This window comes from Muntiacus reevesi, chromosome 2 (genome assembly GCF_963930625.1).
Source record: "Muntiacus reevesi chromosome 2, mMunRee1.1, whole genome shotgun sequence".
Lineage (NCBI taxonomy): Eukaryota > Metazoa > Chordata > Mammalia > Artiodactyla > Cervidae > Muntiacus > Muntiacus reevesi.
The window spans coordinates 133,116,927-133,140,226 of NC_089250.1; the positions used below are offsets into that span (position 1 = coordinate 133,116,927).

The 23,300-nt window shown below is 36.8% G+C and overlaps 1 pseudogene; it reads left to right on the plus strand.

Moving 5' to 3' along the window:
- Nucleotides 1-952: 952 nt before the first annotated feature.
- On the plus strand, nucleotides 953-11,432 carry LOC136158212 (gastric triacylglycerol lipase-like; annotated as a pseudogene).
- Nucleotides 11,433-23,300: the final 11,868 nt, after the last annotated feature.

Sequence of the window (23,300 nt, forward strand, 5' to 3'; positions counted from 1 at the left end):
AAAACTGGAAATAGAACTGCCATATGACCCAGCAATCCCACTCCTGGGCATACACACTGAGGAATCCAGATATTTTAAAACGATATTATAAAAATTTATCTGTATTGTCAATGTTTGAGTAACATTTGGTCTGCCATTTTGAGGGGATTAAAGCAAGTTTTCACATACAAAACAGACAGAGTTCTGGTTTATTCACAGTTTCAAGAAAGACAACCATTCTGAGTGTTAGCTTTCTCTCCCTTTTCTGACAGATGGTGTATCATTTTCTTAGGGCTGCTGGAGCAAAGTACCACAAGTGGGATGCTTAAAAATAACAGAAAATTATTATCTTACATTTGTGGAATCTGTAAATCTAAAGTCAAGGAGTTTGAAGGGCAATGCCCCCTCTGGAACATATAAAGAAATCTTTCAATGTCTCTTCCTAGGTTTTGGTAGTTTGCCAGTAGTCTCTTTTGCCCCTTGGCTTCCATTCTCTCTGCCTTCACATGGCCATCTTCTTAGAAGAAGACCATTCATACAGGATTAAGTGTTCACCCTACTCCTGGATGGCCTCATCTTAACTTAAATTTCATCTGTAATAACTCCACTTCCAAATGCAGTGACATTCAGAGGTATTGGGGACTTCAATTTATCTATTTTTGGGGTGTCAGTGGGAGACCAACTCAAACCATAACAGATGATAAATAATAAACACCTATAAGGGTAGATTGATAAAATGTCCTTCAGAAAAATAGAATCATTTACAAAACTGAATAAATTACTAGAGTAGCAGAAGTACTGTAAAAATCTTCTAATTGACAAAGTGATGAGAAACAGGAGAACGATATGACAGATAAGGTAATAAGTGAAAAATATGTGAAGAAAAGAGCAAGGCAGCTCAATATCATGACTTCATGTTATATTGTAATATTTACCACATGATGCAATAAGTTTTTCCCCTAATAGGTTGAAAATGTGGTGGCTACTTGTAACAGTGTGTTTCATCCACATGTCTGGAAATGCATTTTGTTTCCTTGGGAAAATTGCTAAGAACCCTGAAGCCAGTATGAATGTTGTAAGTTATTCATATCACTAATATTTTAAAAACAACACTTCCAAAGATATTGATGCTATTTGCTCTCATTAATTCTTTTAAAATACATTTTATTATAAAGCTTGAATTATTTCTTTACATTATATATGTTAACAATCATAAGAAGTTTTATGATAGGAATCATAAAAATGGCCCTGTAAACTCATGAAGCTAATTTTTTTTCCTCCATTCAGAGTCAGATGATTTCCTACTGGAGCTACCCAAGTGAGATGCATAAAGTTATAACTTCGGATGGCTATATCCTTCAGGTCTATCGGATTCCTCGTGGAAAGAATGATGCTAATCATTTAGGTAGGACTGGTTGTTGTTCAGTCACTAAGTTGCGCTCCACTCTTTTGCAACCCCATAGAATGTAGCCTGCCCGGGTCCTCTGTCCATGGAGTATCCTGGCAAGAATACTGAAGTGGGTTGCCACTTCCTTCTCCAGGGGATCTTCCCCACCCAGTAACTGAACCCACATCTCCTGTGTTGGCAGGCAGATTTTTTACCACTGACTCACCAGGGAAGCTTAGGGAGAACTGGAATGAGGGAAAAAGATGAGTGTCTCGAATCTTGAATCAAATACATTCCAGTCAAATGTATTCTAATTATAGAACATAAGATTAAGCTACTCACAGGGAAAGAAAAATCCGTGAACCACCTTGGACTTCTGAGATTAAGCTGAGGGTATGAGTGACACCAGATTTACGTTGGCTTCAATGATGCCCACACTGGCCCATGATTTTAGTTTGTTGTGCTGGGTGGGAACTCAGAGTCCCTGAATAGCAGACCCACTTAATTAACATTATGCTGAATTTCCTTATGATATAATTTTTCAATAGTTTTTTGAGTTTAATTGGCATACAATCAACTGCCCACAATTTAAACTATAGAGTTGCACACATTTTGTCATTTGAGATAATATCACGACAATTAAGATAACAATTTCAGAAATATTCACCTCACCAAGCAAGCTTATTTAATTCTGGTCTTCCTAAATTCATGTTTATCTGAGAATAAGTAGTGAATTTATAAAGGTTTGAATAATTTTCTTCTTTAGGTCAGAGACCTGTTGTGTTTCTGCAACATGGTTTTCTTGGATCAGTCACAAACTGGATTTCCAACAGCCTGGGCTTCCTGCTGGCAGATGCTGGTTATGATGTGTGGCTGGGGAACAGTAGAGGAAACACCTGGGCCCAGGAACATTTATACTATTCACCAGACTCCCCTGGATTCTGGGCTTTTAGGTAAAGAAAGCGAGAATTAAAAATAAATATTGAGTTAAAAATCATCAGTATTCACTGCTTCCAGTCCAGTCGTATCTTAACAAATCACTCTTTAAGTAGGAGAAGGAAGTCCTTTGATTCTAATCTATCTTTAGGCTTTTCATACACCTCATTCCAAGGGTAGTTTTCCTCCTAACTGTGATCCCAGTGCCCACTATTATGAGATTCCCTGAATCTGCATTTCCACAAGGATTGAGCAAAATGAGTAAGCAAGGAAATTTGTTGCCCTCAGCAATTTCTAAAGGAACATCCATATGGATTTAAACCCAGGTGGGGTTCATGGACAACATCTCTCATCAGCAATAATGAAGTGGAGGGGGAGACAATGAAATTCAGACACCATGGAGAGACTTATCAAAGATTTTCTCTTACTGGCCTTCTTGTTCCTTATTTCTGGGAATTACTAGTGGAAGTGGGGAACAGAAGAGAAGTTGGTTGATGGAGCTGAGGCACAAAAGTGCTCTAAAAATTCTAGGAACCAAAAAGAAGCTCTTCTGTTCCAAGTGTAGTGAAGAAGAGGAGGACCGAGAGGAGAGGAGACTAGAGATGCTGACACGCCCGGATCAGGGTGGGCTGTGTAGGTCACGGTGAGGGCCTTGGAGCTCATTCTGAGTGTAATGAGAAGCCTCTGAAAGGTTTTAACAGGGGAGGGCATAGCCTGTCCTCATTTTCAAAAAATTATTCTGGATAACTTGTAAAGAATAAAATAGAGAAATTATTCATATTACATGGTAGTAGAACACTAAACACAAGTCATTATTAAATCTGACAGTCAGGTTCAGGGATGGAAGCATTCCCCAACTACAAATACTACGGTGTTTCAAATTGGGTCAAATTGCAGATATAATACTATGCTTTAGAAATAATATCAGCCCTTTACAGGAAGTCACCGCCAAAGAGCGCCTGACACTCAAATAGTCTGTAAGCAGCAATATTTAGAGCATCCAGTTTTCTATTTTTCAAAGGAAGCTTTAGCTTAAATAGGTTTGACTTGTGGAAATTATAACAAAGATGTGTATTTAGTTTATTATTCTTTTTCTTAATGCTTTGATGAAATGGCTGAATATGACCTTCCATCCACAATTTATTTCATCTTAAGGAGAATAAGACAGGAGAAGTTACACTATGTTGGCCATTCCCAAGGCACCACCATTGGTAGGTAAAAGCAATTAGCAAATAGTGTAGTTCATATAGATCCTTTTCCAGTGGTCATGCAGGCATGTTGGTCTTCATGTTTGCTAATTGCTTTCCATTCATTATATAATGCAATGTCTGCAACAGCCCACTGATAGAAGGCCATTATTATTCCTATTGCATGCATAGGGAAGCTAAATAGTGGGTGAAGAAATAGTTTGTGTAAGATAACATAGTTATTACAGGTAGGGTAGCTCAGATCCCAGTTCAAGCCATCTGACATCCAAACCAACACTCTGAAGCTTTGTACCACATGGTCTCTGGATTCAGTTTATTTCATTCAGTCAACTCTATTTATAGGTCTCATATAACATATTCTAAGGATACAACAAAAAAGTAAATAGTTTAAAATCTGTCTTTCTACTACTAATACTCTAGCAGGAAGAGGTGGAGAAAATGATAAGTAAAATACATACAATGCTAGACAATGGTAGCATTTTTCTATGAAGAGAAAAATAAATCAGTGAGTCAGTTTGGGGAGCATCAGAGGGGTGCCTATGACTGACTCCTATGCTTTTATACAGAACATGTTGGACATAGCTTAACCTTTCCTCAATGATACAGGGTTATAAAATTATTGCATTTAGCTGAAATGCAGAAATTTCCTTAAGATTTATTGAGGTAAATAGAACCGCATGTCCTGACAGAAAATAATTCCAAGCTACTGCTCTTTTGAGTATTTAAATTTTGAACGTCTCCATTCTTCTTACTCACCAGTGGACAGTTTGTCATCATGTCACCACACTCATAAATTTCAGGAAATTGTTTCTTCTGCCTTCTAATTTACATCAACGTCAATCTGCTGTGAACATGAAGTTTACTTAGATAGAATTGCATCTAAAATGGGATTAGGCTTCTTTTGAGACGTTGCCTGTCCTGACCCTCGATGGACCCACTGACACCCACCCTGTCAGTAGTGCTGCTGCTAATATTCTAGCAGGAGCAGACTGACTCTCCTTGCAAATGATTCCTGCTTACTCTGGGTGACCCGCTAGCTCTCATATTCAGAGTTAGGAAGCCAGATAAAGAACTCCTTAACAAACAGAGTGCTGTTGGAAAGAATGTTCTTCTCCCAGTGCGATCAGGCTGGACATTACTGAGTTGCATAACCCAAAATGTTTTCTGTTTTTTGGTGGTTTTTTTTTTTTGCTTTATTTAAGTTTTGCACATCTGAAAAGTTTTGTTTCAAGCTGTTCTTAAGTCTAGTTAACATGCCATTATTAACAGTAAGGAGAGATTGTCCTATGAAATTCAACTGTAAAGAATTTAAGTTAATAATTCTTTGGTTAGAACCATCTATTTATATGCTACTGTTCATGAAAACAATTAAAAGCAGATAGGGGCTGAGAATATTGTATACAAATATTGGAATTATCTCAGCTACTCATTTTTTAAGCATTACTATGTGACTAGTTCCTGGTAAATATTTTACATGATTCAACTTAATTATTTCCTAAACAACCTAAGGAAGTATTCATCATTATACCTATTTTTAGATAAGAAAACTAAAACTTTTAGAGTTTAGGTCTCTTTTCCAAGGTCACAAAGCTAATAAACCACAGGACTAAGTTTCAAACTCTGTTTCAACACATTTCAAATTTGTGCTTTCACTTTTCCACTTATATACCTTATTCATGTTAAATGTTAATTATCTCATTGTTATAAGATGAGATAATTTTAAGTTGAACCAAACCTGCTGTAATATAAATTATAACACTTTTATTACCACGGGATTATTCTAAAGTTGGCCTGGTTTCAAAAGTCAGATAAAAGAGTTAAACGTAACTTTTGAAAAGTTCTAACCTCATGTCCAGGGCATCCCAGGTGGCTCAGTTGTAAAAAATCTTCCTGCCAAATGGGAGATGTGAGTCAGATACCTGGGTCAGGAAAATCCCATGGAGAAGGAAATGGCAGCCCACTCCAGTATTCTTGCTAGGAACTCCCTTGGACAGAAGACCTGGTGGGCCCAGCACATGGGGTCGAAAGAGTCAGACACAACTTAGCAACTAAACAACAACAGCAAACCTCATGTTCCCAGAGAGAATCTATGAAAACAAAATATACTAAAATCTGACCATTTTGTTGATTTCAGGTTGTCCCAGATGGCACCCTTAGTAAGTCCAAAGTAATGATGTCATACTTGTAAAACACATTCACACACACACACACATCCCTACCTTTACACATATTCCTTGTTCTGTTTCAGGTTTTATCTCCTTTTCTACCAATCCCACACTGGCTGAAAAAATCAAAGTCTTCTATGTATTAGCCCCAGTTACCACACTGAAGTACTCCCAAAGACATTTTACCGAACTTGCACTTATTCCTCACTCTCTCATCAAGGTATGTGATTCCCTTTAACTGGATCTAAGATATTGAATTGTTTGTGGATTTCAAAGTGATAGAAAGAGAACAAACAGCTGGTGGACAATCATGCTTATATCCAAGAATGGAAATGAATGCGTTTATATTATATCTTGAATAGCACTAACCATGTTCGAATCCCCATTATAGTTTAAGAGATCCCCACTTTGTTTAATTCTCCATTTCTTTGTGTGCTAGCAACACCTGGGAGTGTTTTTGCTCCTTTGTGGGTGTTTCTTTACCAAGTATCCACACAAGCCTTCAAGGCTGTGTTTCCACCCTCAGCCTGGAAAAGAGGCGCTAAAAGCATCACAAAAAAAATCAAATAAGATACCTAAACTACCCGATCCATGAAAAGTGGGGAGAGGAAGAACAGGAAAGAAAGGGAAGGGAAGGGAAAAGAAGAGAAAGAGTAAGACAGCAGCGGTGAAGTAAAGCAAGAACTTGGAAACCCCGCGTCAAATACCCTTGGTGTTCCAAATCTTATTCCTGAGAGGTCTTTTCTCTTTAAATGGGGATTTCAAAGGGCAGTAGAATAGATTTCAATAAATTGTAGATATTATGTAGGCATATATGTTAGGGATTTAATAATCTTTCCTTTATCCAAAGTTTAATCACCAACTTCTCCCACCCCCTGAAACCAACACACACACACACTCCTTTAGGAGAACAGTTTGCCTCCAGCTACAAAATTTAATTATGCCATTTTCCTCTATGGTTGTATGCTATTCGTTTTCTTTTCTTTGCACTCAGGTGTGTGCTCTTCATTTTTTTCTCACTAAATTAACACAGGTGTCTAAAACCTAAGAGATTTTTAACTGCAACATTATTTGTAAAACTTTTACTCAAAATGTAAAATTGTGTGATGACCCTGAATATAGTAACTGGCTGCACTGATCAGAACATGTTTACTTTTTACTTGTACTCAGAATTTCTGACAGGCAGTGTAGAGAGGGGTTTAAAAAAAAGAAGTATTAGACCTTAAGTCAGAACCTTGAGGCTTGGATCTGGATTCTAACTGCAATCCAGTTCTCCCTAGACCAAGACCCTGACTATTTATTAGCCTTATGTTCTCCTGTATAAAGTGGGGATGACAGAGTATGAACTACCAGTAATAATTAAATAAGTCACATGGATATAATGCTCAGAGAGAAAGTAATCAATACTTTATAGTAGCTTTGTATGTGTATAATTTTGAAACTTTGGGTGTAATTTTGAAAATATGGAGTCACTAAGTCATATAACCTAAAATAATATTGTAAGTCAACTATACTTCAGTAAAAAATAAATAAAATAAAATGGGGGTAACAAAGTGTCAACTTTCCTCAAGAACAATGAGGGTGAGTCCTTTCAATTATTAAGCTACCAAACCTCTTTGTCTTTTTAATGTTTTCATGAAAATATGGCTTGAAGTCATCCTTTTCCCTGCTGAATTTTTGTCATTTATTGCTGAAATCACACATCTTGGAACTTAGTTTTGACATTCTACAATGTTGTTTTATGATTTAATCCCGTAGCTCCTATTACCCCAACTAGACTGTACCTCTTTACGCATTACACTTTTCATCAGCCAGTACAGTTCTCAATGCAGCAATGAATACCCAGTATTCATATCTGCCCTGTCCATTCCACATCTTTATCATGGGGATTCAATGAGAGAAAGTATTTAAACTTCCTAAGACAACATATAGAAATATTGAAATAGACATTATAATGTCTATTTCTGTCAGTAAACTAAACAAATTAAGAAGTCTTTTCTTCTGCTTGTTATTTGCAAATCTGTAATGATTCTTTTATTTTTCAGATTATATTTGGTAGCAAAATGTTCTAACCACAAAATTTTTTGGAACAATTTCTTGATATTGAAGTGTGCTCCCATGAGACACTGGATGTCCTTTGTAAGAATGTCTTGTTTGCCATTACTGGAGTTGACATTAAAAACCTTAACATGGTTTGTATGCCCTGAAATTTCTATTCTGATTATTTTGAGCAACACTATTGATTCCTTGTCTCATCATCACTTAAGAATGGTACTTTATTAGAAACAGGAGTCACTTCAAAATTCTGTCCAATATGCAGATAAGCCCAAGAGAAATCACAAGTCATGGCTCCTAGTTTTGTAGCCTCCAGGTTCTTCCTATCACCTCATTGTGCCCTGAGGTAAACAGCTTGTAGAAGGAACAAAAACAGAAAACTCACTACTCACTTCTGATCACCTGAAAATTGATGTGACATTTAAATTTTGTGAGGTGAGGTATTGAACCATGTTGTCAGGTTCCTCTCTAGGAAAAATATGTCTAGATATTGGATAAATATTATTTAAAATATTTTGATGCTGACAGTCAACCCTATACACTTTCCAAAACTTCTTTCAGAGCATCTCTTTATGTAAGATCTGTCCATACTCTTCACCTTCTATTTCATTTGCTTTGCACCAAGTGGATGTTTAAAACACATACAACATAATGCAGTATTGGAAAGAAGTTAGAAATATGGATTCAGGTTAAAAGCATAATTCAGCTCCTAACTTTGCAACACACTTGAACTCCTTCATGTTGATTCCTTATCCATGGAATGAGTCATTGTGAAGATCAAATGAGCTAGCACATGTAAAGTAGGACTGTGCTCAGTGATGTCGGATTCTTTGCAGTCCAATGGACTGTAGCCCACCAGGTTCCTCTGTCCATAGAATCTCCCAGGCAAGATTACTGGAGTGGGCTGCCACTTTGTATCCCAGGGGATCTTCCTGACCCAGGGATTGAACCTGTGTCTTGTGTCTCCTGCACTGACAGGCAGATTCTTTACCATTAGTGCCACCTGGGAAGCCCCAACATATGTAGATCATAGAACAAAACAATCTAGCTCACATTACATCACATTTTTCATGTTTTGTATTATCCATTGACAACTATTCTCACTCAAAATTGTTTAGTTTAGTTATACATCCTTGAAATTAGTCCATATAATCACAGTTTGCAAGCCATAAAGTGATGTACAACTCTTTTGCTCATATCCTGCCAGTAATGCTGCTGGTAAAACTTGATATGGATCAGATAAATTTAAGTCTTAGGTGTTTTCAAGAAGCTGAACATATATCTAAGTGTGTCTGTGTGCTATGTGTTTGCTTTCTAGAGTCGCTTAGATGTGTACATAGCACATAATCCAGCAGGAACGTTCAAAATACCCTCCACTGGAGAAGGTATCATTTCAAGCTGTTAAAACTTTCTTGTGGGCGTAAACCATCACCAATTTACCTAGAACAAAGTCTTTATATAGTCTGTCAAAGATCCTTAGCAGGGAACTTTTCTGGCATGGGACTACCAGGTGAAATGATCAATCCATGTGCATGAAAATCCTATAAAAATAGGTGCTTTGGATAACAAGAAATAAATGAGTTTCATGACTTCAGTGGCAAGAAAAATTATTTCAAGCAGAGCTGCATTTAAGCTTGAATCAATTGTTCTGGAGGATTAATAGTCTTTATTCTTGGAATGAGAAAAAATAAATAATATTTAAATTAAAAATAAACTACTTGGAATTGTTGATATGTTATTACTCATATAGCCAAGTGATTTTTTAAAATTTCCTCGTCTTTTTAATTTCTCTCCATTAGGCTGTTAAGTCTGGGAGATTCCAAGCTTTTGACTGGGGAGCCCCATTTCAGAACCTAGTGTATTATCATCAGGTAAGCATCTTAAGTAGCAGTTATTCACATTTTGAAAGACAAAGATATAAAAGGTTAAAGATGAAATTGCGATAACTTTATATGTATTTTCCAAAGTCAGGTTGCTGTCCAGACCTCACAAGTCTGTCTAGTGCCACGAGGGGTGATGAGTTCTGGAAGTTTCTTATTGCAGTCGTGCGGTACCTTGAGGGCAGCTTGATTGAGCACAGACAGTGGAGCATGAAGGCCCAGGGGAAGAATCGGGAACCATCAGCACCTCAGATGCTGCCTTTGTCCTGGGCTCTTAACACTAGTAACCAGAGACTCCATCCTGGGTGGGGAAGGGGGTGAAACACCCACTCCCAACTCCATGCTCCCTGCAACCAAGCCAAACACAACTCAGGATGGTTTCAGTTAACTGGGGAAGTGATGATAATTTAAGATCCAGAAGCTGGTTCTGTAAAACACTTCTAACACTGGCATATGAGTGAAGAAAAGTGGGTTTATTCTCATGGATATTCTCCACACTTTTCCCTCCTATCCCACATATAAAAGAGCACAATAAAGTATTAAAAAACTATGAAAAAATTACATATAGTAAAACATTTCTTTGTGAATTGGCTATTACATAAGGGTGAAAAGTTTTTAATGTATTGAATCAGAATTCTTGAGAATATAATCTTTAAAAACTAACAAAATTTTCTGTGGACAGTGGGAAAATTATTAGTTATTTCTTGTCCCATTGGTCTGCTTTATGAATCTCTTTAAAATCTGTGTGAATGGTGACTTTGTAGAAATAGGAAATGGAGCTACTGATAGATTTTCTAAGAATATGAACCTATGTTTAGTAAAAATCAAATAAGTATTTAAAATACTACTCATTTAACCAACTGACTGTCTTTCCAATGACTATACTGGGAAGTCAGACAAAATTAAAATAAATGACTCAGTCCATTTTGAGAAGCTTATACCTTTAGAGTGTTTAAATTGCCAAGATTTAATTATGAAATTGAGTCATGACTCTTGTAACAATAAGGATGATATTATGCTAAATGAAATAAGTTATTCATACACAGATAAATATTATTTGATCTCACTTAAATGTAGAATCTAAAACATAAAAAAAAATCAGAATTAATAGATATAGAAAATAGATTGGTGGTTGCTAGAGGCATGGGCAAAATGGATTAAGGTGGTCAAAAGGTATGAACTTCCAGTCATAAAGTAAGTAAGACCTGGAGATGCAATTACACTGTGGAGACTATAGTTACTAATACTGTACTGTACATTTGAAACTTGCCAAGATGGTAAATCTTAAAAGTTCTTTCTCTCTCTGTCTCTCTCTCTCACTCACTCACTCTCTCTCTCTCTATATATATATGTATATATATGTAAAACTACACATGGTGGTAGATGTTAACTAGATTTTTTGTTGTCATCATTTCACAATGTATACATGTGTGGAATCATTGTTATACACCTGCAACAAATATAATGTTATATATAAATTATATCTCAATTTTTAAGTGATATTTGATTTACCCACTGAATAAGTATTGAGTTTAAAGTGCATTTACTTATGAAAATTCTGAATTTTTTTCCTCTTGTGTTTTAGCCCACACCTCCAATCTATGATCTAACAGTCATGAATGTCCCAATTGCAGCATGGAATTGTGGCAAGGACCTGTTGGCTGACACTCAGGATGTTGATCTTTTGCTTTCAAAACTCTCTAATCTCATTTACCACAAGGAAATTCCAAATTACAATCATTTGGACTTAATCTGGGCAACGGATGCACCTCAAGAAGTTTACAATGAAATTGTTTCTTTGATGGCAGAAGACAAAAAGTAGTTTTGGGATTAGAGAATTATTCATTTACTTTTTCCAAAATAGTTTCTTCTCTCCCACATGATTTCTGTACTGTTTTAAATGCAGGGCTTCTTTCTGTAATGTTGACTTTCAAAATATATTAGCATCAACAAACTTTTCATTGGTCATTTTTAATTGAAAAAAAAGCTTAAAATTATTTTTTTCACTTGGAAATGTATCTAGAAACTCTGGAGAGACTGTGATCTCAGGGAGGTGAAACTTCTCTTCCAATCCTCCCGTTCAGGTTTCTTCTAAACTCCAGGTAGACAATGAGCCTTGAATCATGCGTGTTGCCAAGAGACAGTCCTGGGGTTGATTATTGATGCCTCTTCAGCACACTTGGATGTTGAGTAGATTGTTTTCTATCATCTTCGGTTGCTAAAGTTTAGTCTCTTCATTTGTGCAGTGGGGCTATCACTTGCTTTTTTTTTTTTTTTTTTTAATCTTTATGTTCCTTTATTGGAGCAAGATTCCTGACCGGTATACAGTGATGTATTTGCTACAGAGACCTGTGCAGAAATTACAAACTATCTATCTAGACAGGTTTTTGTTACACTTTGCCTACTGATGGAGTAGTTCCATTTATAAAGTTTTTATACATCAAAAAGCTTTGAATTTGACCCGGCTGTCCATTAATTCATCTCTGAAAGAGCTAAGTGGCATTTAATTCTAGCTACTATATTTTACAGCATTAAAAAGCTTATGCATTAGGTAGTTTCTCAAAATGTGACTTATGCACAGTGGCATTTAGCAGATAGAGCAGTCCATCATCTCCTTCGGATTCACACAGACAGGTCTCGTTGGAGAGCCATTTGCTAAAAAGCTGGTACTTTGAGATAAAAGTACTCCTAACCTGAGTTTCTTACCACCAGCATGGACTTCTTACTCTGAAAGCCTGTCTTCACGGCCACATCTTACAGTGCCAGTGAAGACATGCGAACAATTGCCCTGTGTTAACTCGGCAGAGGAGCACCAGATCTGTCTGATGGTGGTGGCAGGCAGTATTAATATATAGGTAAATAAAAGCCTGTAGTTTGAAATGATGATTTGAGATATAAATCAAAGGTGCAACACATTCAGAACTGAGTTTTCAGTGATCTGGTATCCCTAGTGATGTGAAAAATTTCAGAAACTGATGGTAAATTGTACCCATGATGGGTTCCCAGCTATGGAGACATTAATACATTGATTCAAATCCCTTTACTCAATCAATATAGCCCTGAGGTCAATTTGACTGTTACACTCCATGAAAAGGCAAAGTAGACTGTAAGTTGAATTGAGGTCAGCTCACTTTCCCTTTCTAGGGAGAAAAGAACACAGGTAGGTTAGGAAGCAACTGCAACTCCAGTTCAGGAAGTTGGGAGGTAAAGGGTTTCTTAACCTTAATATTGCTGACATTTGGGGACAGGTTTCTTTTTATTTTCCTGGGCATTCTAGGATATTTAGCACCATCCCTAGTTTCTACTCACCAGATGCCTTGAGTTACACACCCTCCCTGAGTTGTGCTTCATATAGACCTCTTTCTTTGCACCATCATATTGTTGCTCACATTCCCCTCCAAAATTAACAGGAGCAGGCAACCTCGCCATTGCTCTAACTCCTCACTACACAGTTTCTTTCTTGAATTGAAATCTTATTCTCAAATCAATAAGGACAGAGTGGCACTCTAATAGAATATCTATGAGAAGACAGAAGGAATTTGAAAACACGTTCAATATGCATTAACAATGTATGTGGGATCTTCTGAAAAATTCACATATTTTTATAATAGCAATAACATTTAAGAACTTTTATGGTGTTTATACATATCAAAAGGGGCCAATTTGGAGAACTAACCAGATTAGGTCCCTCAAAGTTACAATGTTGAGTAACATTTGGTCTGTGTTGTTGAGGGAGTTACAGTGAGTTCTCACATACAAAACAGACTCTAAATTAGGGACTGCCTTGTTTTATTCACAGCTTTGATAAAGAAAACCAATCAAGTATTAATTCTCTTTCCCTTCTCTGACAAATAGTGTATGATTTTCCTAGGGCTGCCATAACAAAATATCACAAACTATGTGGCTTAAAATAATAGAAAATTATTATCTCACAGTTTTGGAAGCTAGAAGTCTGAAACCAAAGTCTTTGAAGAGCCACACTCCCTCTGAAAACTGGAGTGAAGGGATCCTTTATTGCCTCTTCTTAGATTCTGGTGTTTTACTAGCAGTCTTTACCATTTCTTGGCTTGCAACTGAATTAACTCCCACCTATGTCTTCTCTGTCACATGGCATTCTCCCTGCGTGTCCCTGTCTTCATGTGATAATCTTCTTATAAAGACCAGTCTTATAGGATCTGAGATTCACCCTTCCCCAGTATTACCTCAACTTAAATAATTACATCTGCAATAACCTTACATATATATGTAATATTCTGGGATATTGAAGGTTAGAATTTGAACATTCCTTTTTCAGGGGAGTGTGGTGGGGTGACACAATTCAACCTATAACAGATAGTAAATGGTAGCTCTGAAATCAAGTCTACAGGTTGATAGATGAAAGGTCCTCTGAGGAAATACCATGTACACAGTTGAAAAGAAATAACCAGAATAACAAAAGTGTTATAAAACCATTGGATAGACAAAGCAATAAGACACAAAAAGAACCAGAGGATAAACTAACAAACAAAACATCTGTGAAGCAAACAGAAAGGCAGTACATAAACGTGATTTTACACTGAAACTTTCACTGCATCATGCTAAAAACTTTTTCCTTAATAGGTTCAAAATGTGGTGGCTACTATAACAATGTGTGTCCTCCATGTGTTTGGAAATGCATTTTGTTTACTTTGGGAAAATCCTATTAATCCCAAGGCCAATATGGATGTTGTAAATTATTACTTTCGCTAATTAAAAAAAAAACACCTCTACAGACTTTGTCACTATTATTTTCATGCATTGTTTAAAACAACTTTATTTTATAATCTCAAAGCTCTCCTTACATAGTATGTTACCCTGCCAATAAGAAATTCTACTTTAAGAATCATGCAAATGTTTAAGGGAACTAATGAAGCTAAATATTTTGTCTTTTCCCCATTCAGAGTCAGATAATTTCCTATTGGGTTTACCCAAGTGAAGAGCATGAAGTTATCACTGCAAATGGTTACATCCTTCAGCCAGATTCCTCATGGGAAGAATGATGTTAATCATTTAGGTAGGAACAGTGTGATAGAAAAAAATCAGTCTCAAATCCTGAATCAAATGCAGTTCAGTCAAACACATGCTAACCATACAATATAAGATTAATTTACTCATAAAAAGTAAACTTTGAGCCTCTTTGGATCTCTGAGATTAAGTTAAGGGTCTGGGTGACACTTGATATACATTGATTTCTATGATGAGAAAGTGGAGCACTCATTGGCTCATGAACTTTGTTTGGTGTACTGGGTGGAAACTCAGAGTCCCTGAATAGAAGCCTCAGGACTTGGAACCACATTTTTCTCTGGGATTCTTTATAGGGATTTACCCAAGCGTGTATTATCATTGCACTTCCTGAAGTAACAGCAGAGATCTGGTTCACTCCTCTTTTCTGTTTAAATAATCAAAGCAAGCAGATGCTATTCAACTTTAGGAGGGTACTTTTTTATTTTTCCTTTTTAAATAATCTGCACAAGAGTTTTTAAGACCCAAAATATTCTTGTTTCTGGATATTTCTGTTTTGTTTTTCATGAGATGTAAGCCCTTTGTTTAGAAAGAATAAAAATTGTAAACCCTAAAAATTAAAATCACCCACTAAGGAAAAATATGCTTGAGGATGTGGAGGCAAGAAAAGGACATGGAACCCCACAGATGTTGCAATTCTTTTGCCCTGAGGATAAGGAATAATATCAACATTTGTTAGCATAAAATAAATGTAATGGATTGTTCACACATTTCTTTGGGATATAAGCCAATCAGTCCTAACTAAATTAAAGTGATTTGAAGACCTACGTCATACTTTCCAATAGATTTTTCAGTTATAAACTATTTTCAGTGCTTTCTTTTCAGCCCAAGAGCCAGCTGTGCACTTACACTAGGGTCTGTTCGTAACTGCCGGTGTACGGATTTTCAACCTTCCCAACAGTAGCCTGGGATTTCTTCCGGCAGATTCTGGGTATGATATATGGATGGGGAACAGCAAGCAGAAGGAATCCCTGATCCAGGAAACACTTGTACCTGGAAACAGATTCCAGAGTATTCTGGACTTTCAGGTTAGGAAGAGAAAAATCTGTACTGTTGTATTTTGATTTTAAAATGTATTAAATGTGCTTATTGAATTATTAATGTTGAAATAAACTTTGTAGAACTGGAAGGAAGATATTTTATTAAAATATGGAACTCTTGAGTAATATTCCTAAATCTTTAAAAGATTTATATGTAAAAATTATTCTAGATTTTTATTTTTATGATTATTAATGTGCTTAAGAATTAAAATAAAAATATGTCAAAAGACATGATTTCTTGTTCTTGCTCAATTTCCTAAATATTCATGTTTCCAACCCATCCACTACTTTTTGTGGCTTTTTTTTTTTTTAGGAAAAGTGTGGAAGGGGGAGAAGAAGAAAAGGGTAAATTTGTACATGGTTACTTTTTGTCACAGAAAAGCAGAATAATATAATAGCATTTACCCTCATCAATTGCCAAAAAAATTGATTTTCTACTTGCACTTCTGTACCCCTAGCAATGGTTTTTGTCTGATATCCATTTTTAAATAGTATATTGCTCATAATTCTCTCATGGGAAAGCCATAAATCTTAGAACATTGGCTCCAGAACAGGAGCACTATAAAATTTAGTCTATCACTTATTGGCCATACTCACGGGCACACTTCCTGTTTCCTCAGCTCTATAATATACATAGTTATATACTTATCGCAAAGGTATATTGAGGGCTTGGAATGAAGTGGTGCCTGGAAACAGGTAGCATGTTAGTAGCTAACAAATAAGGAGTGTGGAATCAATGTTAGCACTTATGACCTAAGTGTCCCTTCAGAAGACTTCTTAAATCCATAGTTTAAAAACATGAAAATAACTTTCTTATTACTAATAAAAAATTAAAACAAATTTTATTCATTTTGTTTCTTGCAGTTCTGATGAAATGATAAAATATGATCTTCCAGCCATCATTGACTACATTGTCAGGAAAATAGGACAAAAACAAATTTATTATGAAAGCCATTCCCTGGGAACAGCTATCAAATTGCTAAGAAATTCTTAAATTTGATTGTGCTTTAATTTTTATTTTAAAAATAACAAAACCACATTTTTACATGATAGAGTCTCAATTTTAGAAATCATGCATATTCACTATATTTAGAACACACAGACAAGCTTAAAAGAAGCAAATTTAAAAGCCACTGACAATTGTTTTACTATGGTATACACTTGCATAGTCCTTTTAGAATGAACAAAATGGATATCATCATCTATTAACATGATCTTTCCAATCAAACCTCATGTACTAAACCAGATGTATGTATGAGAGTCACCTGAAACTCTCTGCAGGTAGAATTTCCAAGACTGAGGACTTGGCATGTGTGTTTTTTAAAAAAATTTTCCTCATTGTGCTTTCTTAACAGAAAGTTGTGTGTTGATACTCTTTAGAAGAAGTCTGAAGTTTGGTTAGTATGGCTTCTTTGAACAGTGACATTCTGCTGCCCAATCAGTATTCTTTGTCTGTTACCCAGGATCCTTCTAAGGTAGTGTGAGGCATATTAATTTTCATACTGAAACTCCTGTAAAGACTAAATTCTTCTAAACTTTTCAATTGGACAGGAAAACACTTCTAATTACCTCAGGTATTCGTTGTTTCAATGTATAGTATATCTACTGTTCAGGCTTCCCTGGTGGCGCTAGTGGTAATGAACCTGCCTGCCATTGCAAGAGGTATAAGAGAGACAGGTTTGATCCCTAGGTTGGGAATATCCCCTGGAGGAGGGCATGCCAGTCACTCCAGTATTCTTGTCTAGAGAATCTCCTGTTCAGGGGAGCCTGGTGAGTTACGGTCCATAGGTCTCACAGAGTTGGACACGACTGAAGTGACTTCGCATCCACACATGCACGTACCTACTATTTGAAATGTACTTTGTTGCCTGGTATTGGCAGTGTATATTATACACTGAAGAAATCTCATTTCCTCAAAGCTCATGATCTAGTAAGGCAAGGTTTATCTCCCACATCGCTACTGGTATTTTGCTGGGGGTCAGGGTGGGGGCTTTCCTGTGCTTAGTAGGAAGTTTGATAGCATCTCTGGTCTCTATCCATGAGATTCTGGTAGCACTGTCCCCTTCCATCCTTGTGGTAATAATGATAACCAAAATGTCTCCAGACTTATCTCCCTTGGGGGCAAATCGCCACTATTGGAGAACTGCTGCAAAAGGGATGATTCCAGCAGGCTTATGGTCAGTCAAGTGAACCAAAATGAGCAGAGCAGAGAGCTAAATAAGCCATTAGACACAGGAGGCCAAGCTCATAGGGTCCATGATACTTTAGGGACAGAATACTTGATATCTTTCAAAAATTAAATCAGAAGAATAAAGGAATGTGATTCATTTTAGCTTATGTTCATCTTGAGGTCAACACGGTCACAAAATGTGGTTTTACATAGATTTGTGTGTGCGTGGAGGAAGGGACCCATGAAGGCAAAAGCATCTGGGCCTTGAAAGTCATCATGTGACCCTGGAAGGAAACATTTCCTTTGAACACAGTTATGAGGAAAGATTTTATAGGAGGAATAAAAGTGAAAGAATGTTGAACTGCACTTTAAATATGGATGATCTTTTGAAAGACAAATTGCTCAGTTTCTCTTTTGGAGGAGAGGCCAAAAGAGTAGAGGATGTATCTAGGCCCTTGGTACATGTAAAACAGCTTCCCTGGTAGCTCAGCTGGCAAAGAATCCACCTGCAATGCAGGAGACCCCGATTCAATTCCTGGGTCAAGCAGATGCTCTGGAGAAGAAATAGGCTATCCACTCCAGTATTCTTGGGCTTCCCTGGTAGCTCAGACAGTGAAGAATCCACCTGCAATGCAAGAGATCAAGGTTTAATCCCTGGTTAGGAAGATCCCCTGGAGAAGGGAACAGCTACCCACTCCAATACTCTTGCCTGGAGAATTCCATGGACTGTGTGTGTAGTCCATAGGGGCACAAAGAGTCAGACATTAATGAGCGACTCCCACTTAGAGACAAAAGCAAGTGAAACATGCCAGTGAAGAAACCATCTTATAATCAAGCAATCCCACTCTTGGGCATATATCTAGAAAATAAAAATTCAAAAGATAATTCAAAAAGATACAAGCACCCTGGTGGTCATTGCAACATTATTTATAATAGCCAAGACATGGAAGTAATCTAAACGTCCATCAGCAGATGAATGGATAAAGAGGTTTTGGTACATATATATGTAGGAATATCACTCAGCAATAAAAAAGAATGAAATAAGTCATTTGTGGCAACATGGATAGGCCTAGAGATCATCATACTAAGTGAAGTAAGTCAGAGAAAGACAACTATCATGATACTACTTATATGTGGAATCTAAAAAATTATGTAAATGAACTTACTTACCAAACAGAAACGGACTCACAGGCTTCAAAACCAAACTTATGTTTACCAAAATGGAAAGGTGGCGGAGGAAGGATAAATTAGAAGCTTGGGATTAACATATACACATTATTGTGTATGAAAGAGATAATCAACAAGAATCTACTATATAGCATGAGGAATTCAAATCAATACTCTGTAATAAACTACATGGGAAAAGAATGTGAGAAAATATCAAAACTGAAACACTTTGCTGTATATCTGAAACTAACACATTATAAATCCGCTAACTATACTCCAATATAAGATAAAAGCTAAATGAAATTTTTAAAAAAGAATGATGAAAGCCTAAGAAAAGTTGTTCAATGGGAGAAGAAATAGTTAATTTTATCCAGATTTTTTAATAATGAAATAAGCAACAGGTATCACTGAATATTAAATTAATATTAAATCAGCAACCACTCAGAGTGATTGGGAAAAACACAAAATGCAATTCCAAGAAATTAATCTTGTGTTAATGTGCAGAGTAGATTGTAGAGAAAATCTTTAGAGACCAGTTTGGAATATATGGCAAAGATAACAGCCCTATTATGTAATCATAGGTGAACTAGCCAAGTAACAATGAAAATCTAAGGCAAGACAGAACTTGAGTAAACTAGTCTATTTTATTATTTGATTTCAGCTTTTGGACCATTTACAGTAAATCCACAACTACCTGAAAAGATTAAAATTTATTTTGCACTGGCTCCAGTTTTTAAATACGCAACTATATGGCGCCTACATCAAAACTATTTAGCCAAACCTATTTAAGGTTCATGATTCATTATAACACATGCTTCTAGTTTTCAAAATGAGGAAATGTGAATGATACTAAAGGAGAGATGCTGCCATAGGCTCTTGCTGGACTAAAATGCTCTGTTTCTCTCACTAACATGGATATAATGCAGCATTTCCCGATATTTGATGATACATTCTGCATGGTTCTCAGCCTTGCATCACCCAGTTTAAGTAATTTTTCCTTTTTCCTTATATCTATTATCTATTTTTTGAAATCATTATTAATTCACCTTCTCCTTATGCAAATCCACAATGTGTATTTCTCTTTCAAGTTTTACTATCATGTAATTTTTTTTAAATTTCACACACTGACATTTCAGTAGGTTGCATGGGATTTTTCCTCTTTCAACTTCCTTTCTGTTTCATGTCTCCTTGCCTCTGCCTACACTAAGGTCTCCATTATATTTACTCTTAGGCATTATTTTGCTTATATATTTAATGCAGGAATATTGCAGAAGTCATCATGGTGGTGGTGTTAGTTGCTCAGGCGTGTCCAACTCTTTGCAATCCAATGTACTGTAGCACACCAGTCTCCTCTGTCCATGGAATTCTCCAGGCCAGAATACTGGAGTGGATAGCCATTCCCTTCTCCAGGGGATCTTCCTGACCCAAGGATCGAACCCAGGTCTCCTACATTGCCTGTAGGTTCTTTACTGTCTGAGCCATCAGCGAAGCTATGAAAAATAAGTAAAATTACTGGAAATCCTACTATCATAGTAACACCACTGGCCATATGATCAGTGTACGTTGGATGCTTTTGTTCAATCACTCAGTCATATCTGACTCTTTGCAAACCCATGGACATGCCAGGCTTCTCTGTCTTTCACCATTTCTCAGAGTTTGCTCAAAACTCATGTCCATTGAGTGGATGATGCCATCTAACCATCTCATCCTCTGTCATCCTCTTCTCCTCCTGTCTTCAATCTTTCCCAGCATCAGGGTCTTTTCCAATATGTCTGCTCTTCACAGCAGATGGTCAAAGTATTGGAGTTTCAGCTTCAGCATCAGTCCTTCCAATGAATATTCAGGATTTATTTCCTTTAGGATGGACTGGTTTGATCTCCTTGCAGTCCAAGGGACTCTCAAGTGTCTTCTCCAACACCACAGTTCAAAAGCATCAATTCTTCGGCACTGAGCTTTCTTTATGGTTCACTCTCAAATCCATACATGACTAATGGAAAAGCCATAACTTTGACTAGACGAGCCTTTGTTGGCAAAGTAATGTCTCTGCTTTTTAATATGCTGTCTTGTCATAGCTTTTCTTTCAAGGAACAAGCATTTTTTAATTTCATAGCTAGAATCACCATCTGCGGTGATTTTGGAGCCCAAGAAAATAAAGTCTGTTGCTGTTTCCATTGTTTCCCCATCTACTTGCCATGAAGTGATGGGACTGGATGTCATGATCTTAGTTTTCTGAATGTTGAGTTTTAAGCCAGCTTTTTCACTCTCCTCTTTCACCTATATCAAGTTCTTTTTTTCCCCCCTTTATTTTTATTGGTTGGAGGCTAATTAGTTTACAATATTGTAGTGGTTTTTGCCATACATTGACATGAATCAGTCATGGATTTACATGTATTCCCCATCCCGATCACCCCCATCCTTCCCCCCACCCCAATCCCTCTGGGTCTTCCCAGTGCACCAGCCCCAAGCACTTGTCTCATGCATCCAACCTGGGCTGGTGATTTTTTTTACACTAGATAATATACATGTTTCGAAGCTATCCTATCAAAACATCCCACCCTCGCCTTCTCCCACAGAGTCCCAAAGTCTATTCTGTACATCTGTGTCTCTTTTTCTGTTTTGCATTTAGGGTTATCATTACCATCTTTTTAAATTCCATATATATGCGTTAGTATACTGTATTGGTCTTTATCTTTCTGGCTTACTTCACTCTGTATAACGGGCTCCAGTTTCATCCATCTCATTAGAACTGATTCAAATGAATTCTTTTTAATGGCTGAGTAATATTCCATGGTGTATATGTATCATTGCTTCCTTATCCATTCGTCTGTTGATGGGCATCTAGGTTGCTTCCATGTCCTGGCTATTATAAACAGCGCTGTGATGAACATTGGGGTGCATGTGTCTCTTTCAGTTCTGGTTTCCTCAGTGTGTATGCCCAGAAGTGGTATTGCTGGGTCATATGGCAGTTCTATTTCCAGTTTTTAAAGAAATCTCCACACTGTTCTCCATAGTGGCTGTACTAGTTTGCATTCCCACCAACAGTATAAGAGGGTTCCCTTTTCTCCACACCCTCTCCAGCATTAATTGCTTGTAGACTTTTGGATAGTAGCCATCCTGACTGGTGTGCAATGGTACCTCATTGTGGTTTTGATTTGCATTTCTATGATAATGAGTGATGTTGAGCGTCTTTTCATGTGTTTGTTAGTCACCTGTATGTCTTCTTTGGAGAACTGTCTGCTTAGTTCTTTGGCCCATTTTTTGATTGGGTCATTTATTTTTCTGTAATTGAGCTGCAGGAGTTGCTTGTATATTTTTGAGATTAATCCTTTGTCTTTTGCTTCGTTTGCTATTATTTTCTTCCATTCTGAGGGCTGTCTTTTCACCTGGCTTATAGTTTCCTTTGTTGTGCAAAAGCTTTTAAGTTCCATTAGGTCCCATTTATTTATTTTTGCTTTTATTTCCAATATTCTGGGAGGTGGGTCATAGAGGACCCTGCTGTGATTTATGTGGAAGAGTGTTTTGCCTATGTTCTCCTTTAGGAGTTTTATAGTTTCTGGTCTTACATTTAGATCTTTAATCCATTTATCCATTTACTTAGGAGTATATCTACCTAAAGAAACAAAAGACCTATACATAGAAAACTATAAAACACTTATGAAAGAAATCAAAGAGGACACAAACAGATGGAGAAATATACCATGTTCATGGATTGGAAGACTTAATATTGTCAAAATGACTATACTACCCAAAGCAATCTATAGATTCAATGCAATCCTTATCAAGCTACCAACGGTATTTTTCACAGAACTAGAACAAATAATTTCACAATTTGTATGGAAATACAAAAAACCTTGAATAGCCAAAGTAATCTTGAGAAAGAAGAATGGAACTGGAGGAATCAACCAGCCTGATTTCAGACTATACTACAAAGCCACAGTCATCAAGACAGTATGGTACTGGCACAAAGACAGAAATATAGATCAATGGAACAGAATAGAAAGCCCAGAGATAAATCCACGAACCTATGGACACCTTATCTTTGACAAAGGAGGCAAGGATATACAATGGAAAAAAGACAACCTCTTTAACAAGTGGTGCTGGGAAATCTGATCAACCACTTGTAAAAGAATGAAACTAGAACACTTTCTAACACCATACACAAAAATAAACTCAAGACATTCTTTAGTTCATCTTCACTTTCTGCCATAAGGGTGGTGTCATCTGCCTATCTGAGGTTATTGACATTTCTCCCCACAATCTTGATTGTAGCTTG